Source organism: Anabrus simplex, chromosome 2 (genome assembly GCF_040414725.1).
Source record: "Anabrus simplex isolate iqAnaSimp1 chromosome 2, ASM4041472v1, whole genome shotgun sequence".
Lineage (NCBI taxonomy): Eukaryota > Metazoa > Arthropoda > Insecta > Orthoptera > Tettigoniidae > Anabrus > Anabrus simplex.
In genome coordinates, this window is record NC_090266.1 from 638,340,853 (window position 1) to 638,353,236 (window position 12,384).

General features: G+C 38.9%; 1 protein-coding gene across 1 annotated transcript in view; it reads left to right on the forward strand.

The window, feature by feature from the left end:
• Nup188 (nuclear pore complex protein Nup188) overlaps positions 1 to 12,384 on the forward strand; it is a 752,879-nt gene that overhangs the window by 213,731 nt on the left and 526,764 nt on the right. The gene's annotated exons all lie outside the window — the stretch shown is intronic.

The window sequence follows — 12,384 nt, forward strand, 5'->3', positions numbered from 1 at the left end:
TTTTGAATTATTTCTGAGCGTTCGATTGTGTGTGTCGTTTCATTAGGTGAAGCATCGATACATGAAAGAGGAGACTAAAGGCACCAATGACAGAGTCGTCAACTCTGTAGTAAGCATATGTGGTAGGACCTCCCCGCTTTTTTAGAACTTTCATTGCAGCCTGCCTTCCAGATGAAGAGCTAAAATCCAAGACCTCCCACTCGGTTCCGTCTCGGGGGAACATCTTTGCTGATGACACGCCTAACCTAGACAGACATTTGAGTAGAGTTCGTAGGCAGATTAGCACTTTCGATTTCTGCTGCGGATAATTCATCCTCTGTCCCTTTGTGATCTTCGCTTGTCTCAAGCAAGAAATCACCATCTGAATTGGATAGTGCACTTTCAGACTCATCTGATTTTTCTAGGATACAAGACACCTTGTCAGTAGAAAGAAAATCGTAATACGACATATCTGTAAGAACACTTTGAAATGAGATGAGTACAATAATCCTGTTAACTGAAACACTCATCTGACAGTAAGAGTTCAACAATACTAATAATCCAAGTCGCGTACACTGTCATCTGACAATGCAAACTGCTGTGTTGTAATAAGGAATTGTGCAGGTGTCAAAATGACCCCAACCGCTGTCCAGGGGTATGTCATATAACAATCTATGAAAATGTAAATATTTTTCTGGGTGTGATACATCACCGTATATGCGGGACGAAAAACGGAGAAAAATCAAAATATTTGAGGAGAAATGATACAGGAATGTGCACATTATTAATGAAAAATTGAAGGAGAGTGTCATTTTGACCCCTTCCGCTGTTCTAGTGCTAAAGTACATATATATACCCTTCCATTTTTCACTAAAATTTGTGTGACTGCCAATTTTGCTTACCAACATGTTATCCTTAGCAGACTTCTTTGTTAGATTCAATTTCCTAGTAAGCTCCTTCAATTTCTCCTTCCACAGCTATTTCTAACTCCATTTACTTCCAATCTGCACCTTCTTCTTAGTCTCTTTATTTCTCTGTTGTAATAAAGTGGATCTTTACCATTCCTTACCACCTTTAAAAGTACAAACCTGTTTTCACGTTCCTCAACAATTGCTTTAAACCCATCCCAGAGTCTGTTTACATTTTTATTTATCGTTTTCTATCGATCATAGTTACTTTTTAGAAACTCCCTCATGTCTGCTTTATCAGTCATATGGTACTGTGACCTACTTTTAAGGCCTTCCTTTCTATCACATTTGTTTTTAACTACAGCAAAAAATATCTGTTTTGATAACTAATACCATCTATTACTTCAGTTTCTGTATAGAGCTCATCTGGTTTTACCAGCACCACATCCAGTATCTTCTTCCCTTTAGTTGGTTCCATCACCGGGCAAGTTGGCCGTGCGGTTAGGGGCGCGCAGCTGTGAGCTTGCATCCAAGAGATGGTGGATTCGAATCCCACTGTCTGCTGCCCTGAAGATGGTTTTCCGTGGTTTCCCATTTTCACACCAGGCAAATGCTGGGGCTGTACCTTAAGTCACGGACGCTTCCTTCCCATTCCGAGGCCTTTCCTGTCCCATCGTCGCCATGAGACTTATCTGTGTTGGTACGACGTAAAGCGAATAGAAAAAAAAGTTGGTTCCGTCACTTTTTGAATCAGCTCTCCTTCCCATATTAACTTATTTGCCATTTGTTGGTCATGCTTCCTGTCGTTAGCATTACCTTCCCAATGGACATTTGGTAAATTGAGATTCCCGCTACAATCGCATTCCTTTCCATATCGTTTCCCGCATAGCTGATTATGTTATCAAATAATTCTGAATCAGCGTCAGGGCTACCCTTTCCCGGTATGCACACTCCAAAGACATCAAGTTGCCTATTATCTTTAGAAATGAGCCTTCATGCCTAGAATTTCATATTTGTCATCTTTAACATTTTTGTAGCTTACAAATTCTTCTTCCACCAGAATGAATACTCCCCCTCCTACCATTCCTATCCTCTCTCTACAATACACACTACAGTTCCGTGAGAAAATTTCTATATCCATTATATCATTTCTCAGCCATGATTTAACTCGTCTTACAATATCTGGTAAGTATATATTGATTAAATTACTTAATTCTATTCCTTTCTTTACAATATTTCTACAGTTCAACACTAACATTTTTGCCATCCCTACTTGACTTCCAGATCCCTGTACCCTTATCACTGCTCCCTAGACCACCCAGTTTCACTGAATGCACCTCCCTATAACCCTTCTAAACAAATGTCCTAACTTATAATTACCACTGTGGTTTAAGTGAAGGCCATCTGAGAGCAGATCCCTATCCTCTACCCACCCATTAGGATCTAGAAATCTGGGAGTTGTGTTTTCTACAAATTTAACTACTCATTCAACCACTTTTTGTCTAATCCAATAGCCCTTGTATACTGGGGTACTCTAACTACATTAATTTGGTATTGCTTCTTTTTGCAAATAGTAATCAAATAAGAATTTCAGATACAGCTCTATATCCCAGCCTTTTGTATATCCCAGAAATCTTTTCAATCCCAGCTGTTTTTCTGGCTTTCAACTTTTGTATATTTTTGTACGTCTTTATTATCATAGGTAAATTTCACTAATTCAGTAGTTTGCTGCCCCTACCCAGACATTGTTACATTCATCTCGGCTACTAATAATTACTGTACGGAAATGTTGGAGCTGTTAAACCCAGAGACCTATCGCAGACTACCAACTGATCCAACCAATCGGATTCTTTGAATCACTACAGGAAAACTTACCTCTACGGCCTATCGTGAGTACTATTGGATCACCGGTCTACAGTATCGTGAAACATCTGGTCACCTTACTACAACGTTACGTCTGTGGCACACAGTCATGCCTCAGATTCAGGCCACTCATTGAAAAACTGAAGAACATCCAGTTGGAAGTCGAAGTCCTACTTGTCTGCTTTAACATGGTCTCACTCTTCACTAAAGTACCGGTAAAGGATGCCTTGGACCACATTCCTCAGATTTTCCCCAAAAACATGACCAAATTGTTCAACCATTGCCTCACCACAAGTTATTTCGTGTGGATTGACAGCTTCTAGGAACAAGTCGACGGTGGGGCAGTCCTCTGAGTTTTAGCAAACAGCGCTTGAGACAGCACCACTGAATCCTAAGGTGTGGCTTTGCTACATGGATGACACATTTGTAATCTGGAGCCATGGAGATATACAACTACAGCATATTTTACAGCATCTGAATAGTATAACACTAATATTCAGTTCACTATGGAGACAGAAAGCAGAGGAAAACTCTCTTTCCTCGATGTTCAGTGTACCGCAAGCTGACCCACACAGACCGCTGCCTGCAGAAGATGTCCAACCACTACCCACGAGAAAAATATGGAGTGGTTAAAATGCTAGCTGGCTGTGCAAGAAGAATTTTTCAACTACAGCACTTAAACAAGCTCTGCCATCTCAGAATGGTCCTATGTGCTAATGGGTACAGCCATAAAGATATACAGTACAGCGAGCAATCCGTCCCAGTCATCCAACAACCAGGGAGAAAGAAGACAAACGGCCAGCAGGTAAAGACTTTCTGCCATACATTGGGAGGATAACTGATAGAATAGGGAGGCTACTGGAGTCCTACATAGTAAAAACTACATATAGGCCAATACAGAAGAAAATCCAGGAACTGTTAAGGTCTGCTGAAGACAGGCGCCATCCTCTCTCCACAGCAGTTGTCTACAAGATCCCGTTGAGCTGTGGGCAGGTGTACATGGGAAATATGAATCGCAGCTTCGCCATCTGACATAAGGGGCACAACAGGCTCAGCCAGCTGAGACAAGCAGAAATGTCATCAGCCGCTGAACACTCTTCGCTAGCAGATCACGACCTAGAATACAGCATCACCAAAGTACTGTCAACTACTGTGGCTTACCACACCCAGCTACAAAGGGAAGCAGTCAAAATCCTGAAACACACTAACAGCTTCAAACATAAGGAGGAATCTGAACGAGTCAACAAAGCCTGGTTTCCAGTCCTACAAACACTGGGCTTCACCCTGCTGCAATCATTGTACAATCAGTGACCGCTCCCACACATGGCAGACCATAGCCTGTATTATATTTTGAGATGGAATAGTCACGATTCCATTCCACTGAGAGATTCGTGGCCATTAAGGTCAGTCGGAACCCTTAAAGGTGCTAAATGCAGCCTACAAGCCCACAAAATGTTGACTATTATTAATACTTCTTATTCACAAGCAGTTTTATATCATCCTTACTTGGCTTCCTGCTTCCTATACTGGCATTACAGCTCCGTCGTCCATCCCGTTTCCATGAATGTACATTCCTGTGACTCTTTAGAGCAAATCCACTAACGTACATTTTCCATTCGGGTTCGAGTGAAGGCCATCTGAACATTGTAGTTCCCTATCTCCTTCCATGCATTAGGATTTACTAATCTCACTCCCAGTCTCCCACATAGCCACCTCGTAGTCTAATTCTAATCCCTGAAACTTCTCCTGTGTTGCTGTAACCAGATTTAGTCTTCTTCTTCTTCTTCTTCTTCTTAGGATGTGTCTCCCTACCAAGGTTGGCGTTCCAATTGATTGATAACATGTGAAACAGCGGCTCGAAATATTTCAATTGAAGTTCATCCATACCAGCGATGCATTTCCTTATGCCGGGAATTTCTCGTCTCCCCGCAGATCGTTTTTCTTCAGTTTTCCCCTTGATGATGAGTTGGAGAAGTTCATCATGCATGGGAGAAGTTAGATCTTAATTTTGAAGATTTTTTGTCAGTTGACAAGGGTCTAGTGACATCAGAAATCTGCAGTGTCAACGACATGGTTGTGGATCATGCTGCCACTACTGTCCAAGATGAAGGCAGTGATGAGGAAATTTAATCTCTAGATGAAAATGTTCCCAAACGAAATGAAGCTCTCTAAGCAATCAGTCTGCTCCGAAATTACATGATTATGGTTATTCCTAGCAGCGTATCAAGTGATGTGTACACCTACTTAAACCCCATAGCAAATGTGATCACAGCAATAGTACAGACACTCCACAAGCATCAATCAAAGACATTTTTAATAGGAAGTGAGATATACATTTTGCATTGCAACTACAGTAAAGAACAATAATGTGCTGTGCTGTAATAATAATAATAATAATAATAATAATAATAATAATAATAATAATTGTTACGGAGATTCCGTGGTGGACAGAGGTGAAATAAGGTGCGGGCAGGAATGGGTCTATCTAATACAGTCAAAAGATTAATTAAAAGCTTTAAAATTAGTTATATTTCTTGTAATGCAATATTAATCGGTTTTTAAGATATCTGGTTCTCCAAGAAATGAATTTAATTCAGTATTTAATTAGTAGCTTTTATATTAATATATTAGTTGTTAATTGAGTTTTGATATTTTAAGGGATAAGCTTTAGAATAGTTATTATAATTATTGTAGAAATTATTAAAAATTGTAGGCAAAATTTTAAGAAAACATGTCGCTCAGTGACGGAACAAGATTTCAGGTACAGTAGTTTAAATACAAGTAGGAGAAATCAGAAAATCAACAAAATTGCCAATTAACAATACTAGCTTAACGCTTCCAATCTTACAAACGTTACTTGAGCACTATGGCTCCATCCACTCAATAGTCAAGGAGACAGGTCTCCCAATTTCCTTTACCCGAGTATACTGACACCTCTACAAGAATAGAAGAGCATCTATGCTCTATGAATTTATCAAGGAGACTGCGCTCCGAACCTTATACTCTTACTGCCTCCTCAAGGCAACCTTCCACTTTTACAACCAGATCATCTTTGTTCACTAAAATTTACACCTTCCAGGCCTTTTGAGGCACAACCTACATTTTACAATTCAAACAGAATTCACTGTCTTAAACTCTCAACAGTCTAACCACTTAACATAAATGATTGAATTTTACAGGAGTATCAAATATTCATTCTACTGGGCCTTTGTGGGAAGAAAAAAACACAGGTTAATGTTACTGGCCCAAACATCAAAATGGTGCGGAGGCAGGCACTTGCACTCCTTGAACCTTACACTTAGAAATTTAAAACCCTTGTTGAGCTCACTGCCCGACGTTACAGAGGCTAGTCCTATACTACTGAGGTGACTAGATGGAGAAAATTTACGTTACAGACAGAAAACGGTTACAAAATCATAGTCGCCTCGAAGTCAAGTTGATAGGGAACTCGAGAGGGTGTCACACTCTCTATTCCCGAATTTAAGCAGTGCTTTTTGGCTTGTTTGAAATGTACAGTAGAAATTTACCTTTTAGAAGACTGGAAATTTAAGGTTACATTCTTAAAGATAGGAAACCTTCCCCTCGAGCTAGTTTTCAGAGGCTATCGCATAGATATTAAATAGCTGCCACTACCTTAATCTGCAGTAAAGTTCGATGAAGGGCAAGATGCTCCCGCCTTCTCTATTAGCACACACTCGGTAAACTGGACGATCAATAAGACAAGGTAGCTCGAAAAGGTACCATCTTTTATTCCCGAGAGGATGGTTCTAGAGAGCTCTGGGCTAAGGCCCGACACCCCTACAATTGTTATTGGATAATCAAATAAGTAGAAGATGAACATTATTGATGGAAAAATACACAAACAAAATTTCCTATTGGTTAATTTTGAAGTTGGCGGAAAGAGATCGAAGTGTTGACAACTCTGATATACAAAAACACAGACAAATTGACTCGGTTTAGGAAACCTTAAAATAACAAATTACTTCATAGTCTTAATCGTCAGTCCTCTTCACACAAGAAAGAATAACATAGGTTTTTTTTTTTTATAATTTTTTTTTTTATAGACACATCTGCGAAGAAAAGTACAAACTTCTTGCACAAGTTGTTGCAAGTTTATATTGAAGATGGCATTCTTCAAGGGGCTTTATTTGTATGCACGGGGCGGGTGTACCTTGCGGTGCAATAATAATAATAATAATAATAATAATACAGTAATAATAAAATACATTACTGAAATATTGTTAGCCATTTGTTTTCTCACCTAACAAATCACTTCCGGTCTATAGTGCTGTCCCACTTATTACACGTTTAAACCATAGTTCCTTGAAGAGCGTAATAATGGGATTTAACTGTATTTTGCCAGTGAAATACTGTATATTTTCCTAAATTTCTTTCTTTCAACACAATTTACAAAGGTATTGTGTTACCTTATTCATAAGCTATAAGTAACAGACATGAAAGTAGTGAGAATTGTTGCTGGTACAAACAGGTGACAACAATGGAAGGAGGGTACTTGGAATGAGTATAAACGGTAAGTTAGGATTGAACCAGGTGGATGAGGCTGTTCGCATAAACTGGCTTCGGTGGTGGGGTTCATGTGAGGCGAATGGAGAAGGAAAATAATGGATTCTGTTATGGAGGGTAAGAGGGGTAGAGGGAGACCAGGACAACGATGGTTAGACTCGATTTCCAATGATTTAAAGATGAGAGGTATAGAACTAAATGAGGCCACATAACTAGTTACAAATAGAGGATTGTGGCGGCGATTAGTAAATTCACAGAGGTTTGCAGACTGAACGCTGAAAGGCATAAGTCTCTAATGAACATGGATTGTGTTTTTTAATTAAATTATTACCTTTGTGATGGGTGGAACTGGTGCATCAGCTTTTGAATTGTTATAGGAAATATCGTGTGTATTGCCTGCATGGATGTAAAAGCTGCAGAAGTTAACTCCTTTTACATTCCTTTCTTTGTAAGTATTCCATCGGCAAACCTACCAGTCATTTATACAAGTGGAGGCACATGCTTCTCCTAGTTCACCGTCACTGCATTGTCCTACATAGGAGGCTTGCAGTGGTGTATCAACGGCGCACTAGCGCCAGCATCTTGGAAAAGTGTAGCATTCCAACTGATGAGCCCACTGCTACACTGGGGCATTACACTGGTAATTTCACGATTGAAAAAGCCTAAAAACTTGAGAGCTTAAATGTTTTTAAACCTACCAATATTTTTAAAAAAGTTAATATTATTTTCTCTTCCTCCAACCCACATTTGAAACAAAGTAAACCTAACCTATGTAACCTAGAACACATAATCTACTGAATAGCATTGGAAGTACTTAGTGTAAAATATCACTAATCTTAATTACTACCAACAAACACCAAATACCAATATTTATGGCAATAAATGGATCAGTCTCTCTCTCTCTCTCTCTCTCTCTCTCACACACACACACACACAAAATTATATCGAATTTCACTAAGAATAAACTACATCAGCAACAGAAGGATGGAAAAGGGCTAGGATCGAGAAGGTAGCGGCCTTGGCGTTAATTAAGGTACAGATCTATCATTTGCCTGGTGTGAAACTATCAACTACTTTATCACCACGACAACGCAGAGCACTTTCAAGAGCTGACCACTCGCTGTCATATCCAGCAATGCTGTGATGCGTTCACTCTCCCTGGTAATATCAACATGAGGTATAATAAATAGACCTTGTCCCGTTTACTGTCAGCCTCATTTGAAAATGTCACACTTCAGTCCTTCTGTGTGTCTGACTGGAAATAATTGCATCGATAAACAGTTTGTGCAACAGAAAAGGGTATAGGTCTGTTTAAAATAAATAAATTTGGTATCGTGCTTATCGCTGTGTCAACTAGTCAGAAGGCATTTGAGTTCAGTCCACTAAAATACTAATGTGGGCTGTACAGACCGTTAAGGCTTTTGGTTTCCCCAGAGGTTTGTTACATAACTAGATCTATAGATATTGGATGGTGAGTGTGATAAGTTGTTTAGTTGTTAACAAAGTCTCTCGTGCTAGGTGTGTCTCAGTTTACCTCACGAGAATGACCCAAATTATTCCTATCTTCAGACCACAGTTACAATCCTCAAATGAAACAGGAATCGACTGGGATACTTGACTGAAGGTCCGTACGACTACGCTGATCATAAGGGCACCGGGCCAGTTGGCTGTGTGGTTAGGTGTGCGCAGCTGTGAGCTTGCATCCGAGAGATAGTGGGTTCGAGCCCCACTGTTGGCAGCCCTGAAGATGATTTTTCGTGGTTTCCAATTTTCACACCAGGCTGTGGCTGGGGCTGTACATTAAGGCCAGAGCAGTTTCCTTCCCACGCCTAGGCCTTTCGTACCCCGTCGTCACCATAAGATGGGATAAGAAAGGGCTAGGTTTGGGAAGGAAGCGACCATGGCCTTAAGGTACATCCCCAGCATTTTCATCGTGTGAAATTGGGATACCATAGAAAACCCCCTTCAGGTCTGCCTACACTCAGGTTCGAACCCACTATCTCCCGAATGCAAGGTGATAGCTACGTGACCCAAAGTAAATTTTATATTGACATTGAGGTACTAGAAGAGGAATATCATAGCACTGGTTCATTGTGGTGTGTTGATAATATAAAGTCAATAATTTTATGCACTTTTTTCATTTCTGACTACAAGGCTCAACCAGAGAATATCTCATGTTCGCAAATTGTACAGAAATGTAGACCACCATTTGTAGACAAGTTTACTAAAACAAATTCTGATGTCATAAGATGGGGTAAGAAAGGGCTGGGAGTGGGAAGGAAGTGACCATGGCCCCAAGGTACATCCCCAGCATTTTTGTGGTGTGAAATTGGGATACTATTGAAAATCAGCCTTTCTGTCTGTCACGAACCAGGAAGATTACAATGCTGACAGGGTGGTAAAATCAGCCAGCCACAGACAAAGTTTCTATGCTGCTTTTTACATGTTTTGGACTATATCTGATTGCATGTACTCAAGAATTGAGACTGAGAGGCTTGTTTTCGTTTGCTGAAATCGACACAAACTGAGAAATATGCACACGTACAGATAAGGCAGAGATAATGAGAAATCAAGTTGTTAGATAGCATTGCTGTCAAATTTCACTGCCGGCCCAAATTATATGCATGAAGTAACACGAGGAGAAACACTGTTAGTTCTTTCCCTGACCAAGTCCTCACCCTTACTAATAGCGCAAATTGGAAAGAAGTTAAGGAATTCTTGTGTAAATTGGGAAGAAGTTAAGGAATTCTTGCCTGGTCAACTTCTCAGAAGATGGGGTTTGGTCTCAAGAGTATTCCATTTTAAATCTTAGTTTGACTTCCTCATCAAGCATAATATACAGTATATAGAGCTGCGATTTTTTTGATATAGTCTATTGAATAGTAAAAGCAAAGACCTTTTGCATGCTAGCACTCTTTTATGCCTCAAAGAATGAAATGGGACTTAATTAGTCACAAACGCAAGGTTACTGGATGCAACTATTGAACAGATCTTTGATATTGTGAAATATTGCCTGGTTCATGACCTACATGGGATATTGAATGTTAGCCTCTATATATGAAATACTGGTGCTGCAGGAAGCAGTTTTTCTAGGACACGAGAAATGAGGATGTATACCATTCTGTTGGTGAAGGCTAAGAGCACAAAGAGTGAAAGTGGACTATAGAAATCAGAGACAAGGATCTGAAAGTTGAGGAGAACTTCAAGTATCAGGAAATCAATTAATAGTGAAGTAATCTGCGTAACCTAATTCCATCCAAATGATTGATGAGAAAAAATGTAATGTTGTACCTAACTGCTACCTGTTGCTTATCACCCCGTATTTCAGAAGACAAGGTACAATTAGTTTTGTATACTCCCTTCTTGCCTAGTCTTGAAAATTGACATTGACAGCTTGACGCTTGGTTCTGATGCAGGAAAGGCATTTATTGGATAAGAGGCTAAAGTTACGACTACCATCATCTTACTGTTAATTGCATATTAATCAGCAAACTAGACAACAAATACTTAAGCCCAGTGAATGTCTCGATAGGCACACCAGCATTAACAGAATCATCATTCAGGTATGGACAATTTGCGTTTTTTTATTTGTATTCACAATAGGTTGTGTAGGTCTTCAATGGGGTATGATTAAATAATTACACTAAGCATGTCCTAGGAAGAAAGTTAAAGTGCATCAAAAGGATGGGAGTTGATTCTTTTTTAAAAATCATTATTCGTACCTTTCACTACACACACAGTTTTATTGTTAATAGTTTTTAATTTTTGTTGGTGACTAAACTACTGCACATAGTGGCTAGGTCTCAGGTGCATATGTTGTATGGTAATTTGCCTTGTACATTATATTCTATAGCCCTCATTGGTATATTTTTGTTCTGTTGTAAATTTCCTACTCTGAAATGGAAAACTCTCAAGTTCGAACTTCCTGTTGATATCCAAATTTAGTAGGCTAATGAATTCTGTATTAATTCACTTTTTAAGCTTCAGAAGTTCTGCTGAAATTCTTTGTTTTTGTGTCCAATATTTACAGTTTATTATTGTAATCAACCATATACAGTCGTTTAAGCACACTAAATTTTATTTCAAAACCGGTTTACAGACTCTAAGGTCAATCATGTATTGAAAATACTTTTAAAACATTTGATTTTATGTGAGTGTGTTGTCGCATTGAGTTTTAAACAGTAAAAATGGAGCCATGTTGAGATCAACATAGGACTGTTTCGCAAGCAACATATTGTCCACAACCTTGAGGTGACGTATTACAATCTGCTTTTAGCGTGCCCCGTATTTAAAGCTGAACATTAGTCCGATACTAGATCAACAGCCTGAGCACGAGGATAATCCAGCCCTTCCAATGTTGATCTCAACAGGGCTCCATTTTAACTATTTAAAACTCAATATGACAACACACTCGTGTAAAATCAAATGTTTTAAAAATAATGTCAACACTTATGATATTATTATTTATAAATTTCATTTTCCCTATTGACAGATTCAAAGTATAGGTAAGAAATGTGTTTTTCCACCAATCAATACACAATTTATTTTAATAGATTAAACTAGTACCGGTTTCGGCTCTTAAACAGCCATCATCAGCTAGTACATGATTTGTTTCAGCCATTAGACAATTCACAAGTTGTTATTGTATTAGGCATCCGGATGTCTAATGGGGGATGGAAATGTATACAATAGCATATAATTAAAATATCAGTAGTCAGGGTAAAAAGTTAAAAATTAGAACATGAGTATGTAAAACATATTAAAACACACAGGCCACAATATATAGCACTTAAAAAGTTTCAACACATTAAAATGGTACGTATAGGTAGACACTTGTTAAAATTATTAGTTCATGCTACATAGATTCCATTCTACTGTCCTCTGTGCAGTTCCTTTGGTTCTAAGTTATGTTGATTTTAGCTGCGTAAGGTAATCCTCGAGAACGTTCTGAAACTGGTATACGTTCTTTGAACGTTCTCGAGGATTACCTTACGCAGCTAAAATCAACATAACTTAAAAGCAAAGGAACTGCACAGAGGACAGTAGAATGGAATCTATGTAGCATGAACTAATAATTTTAACAAGTGTCTACCTATACGTACCATTTTAA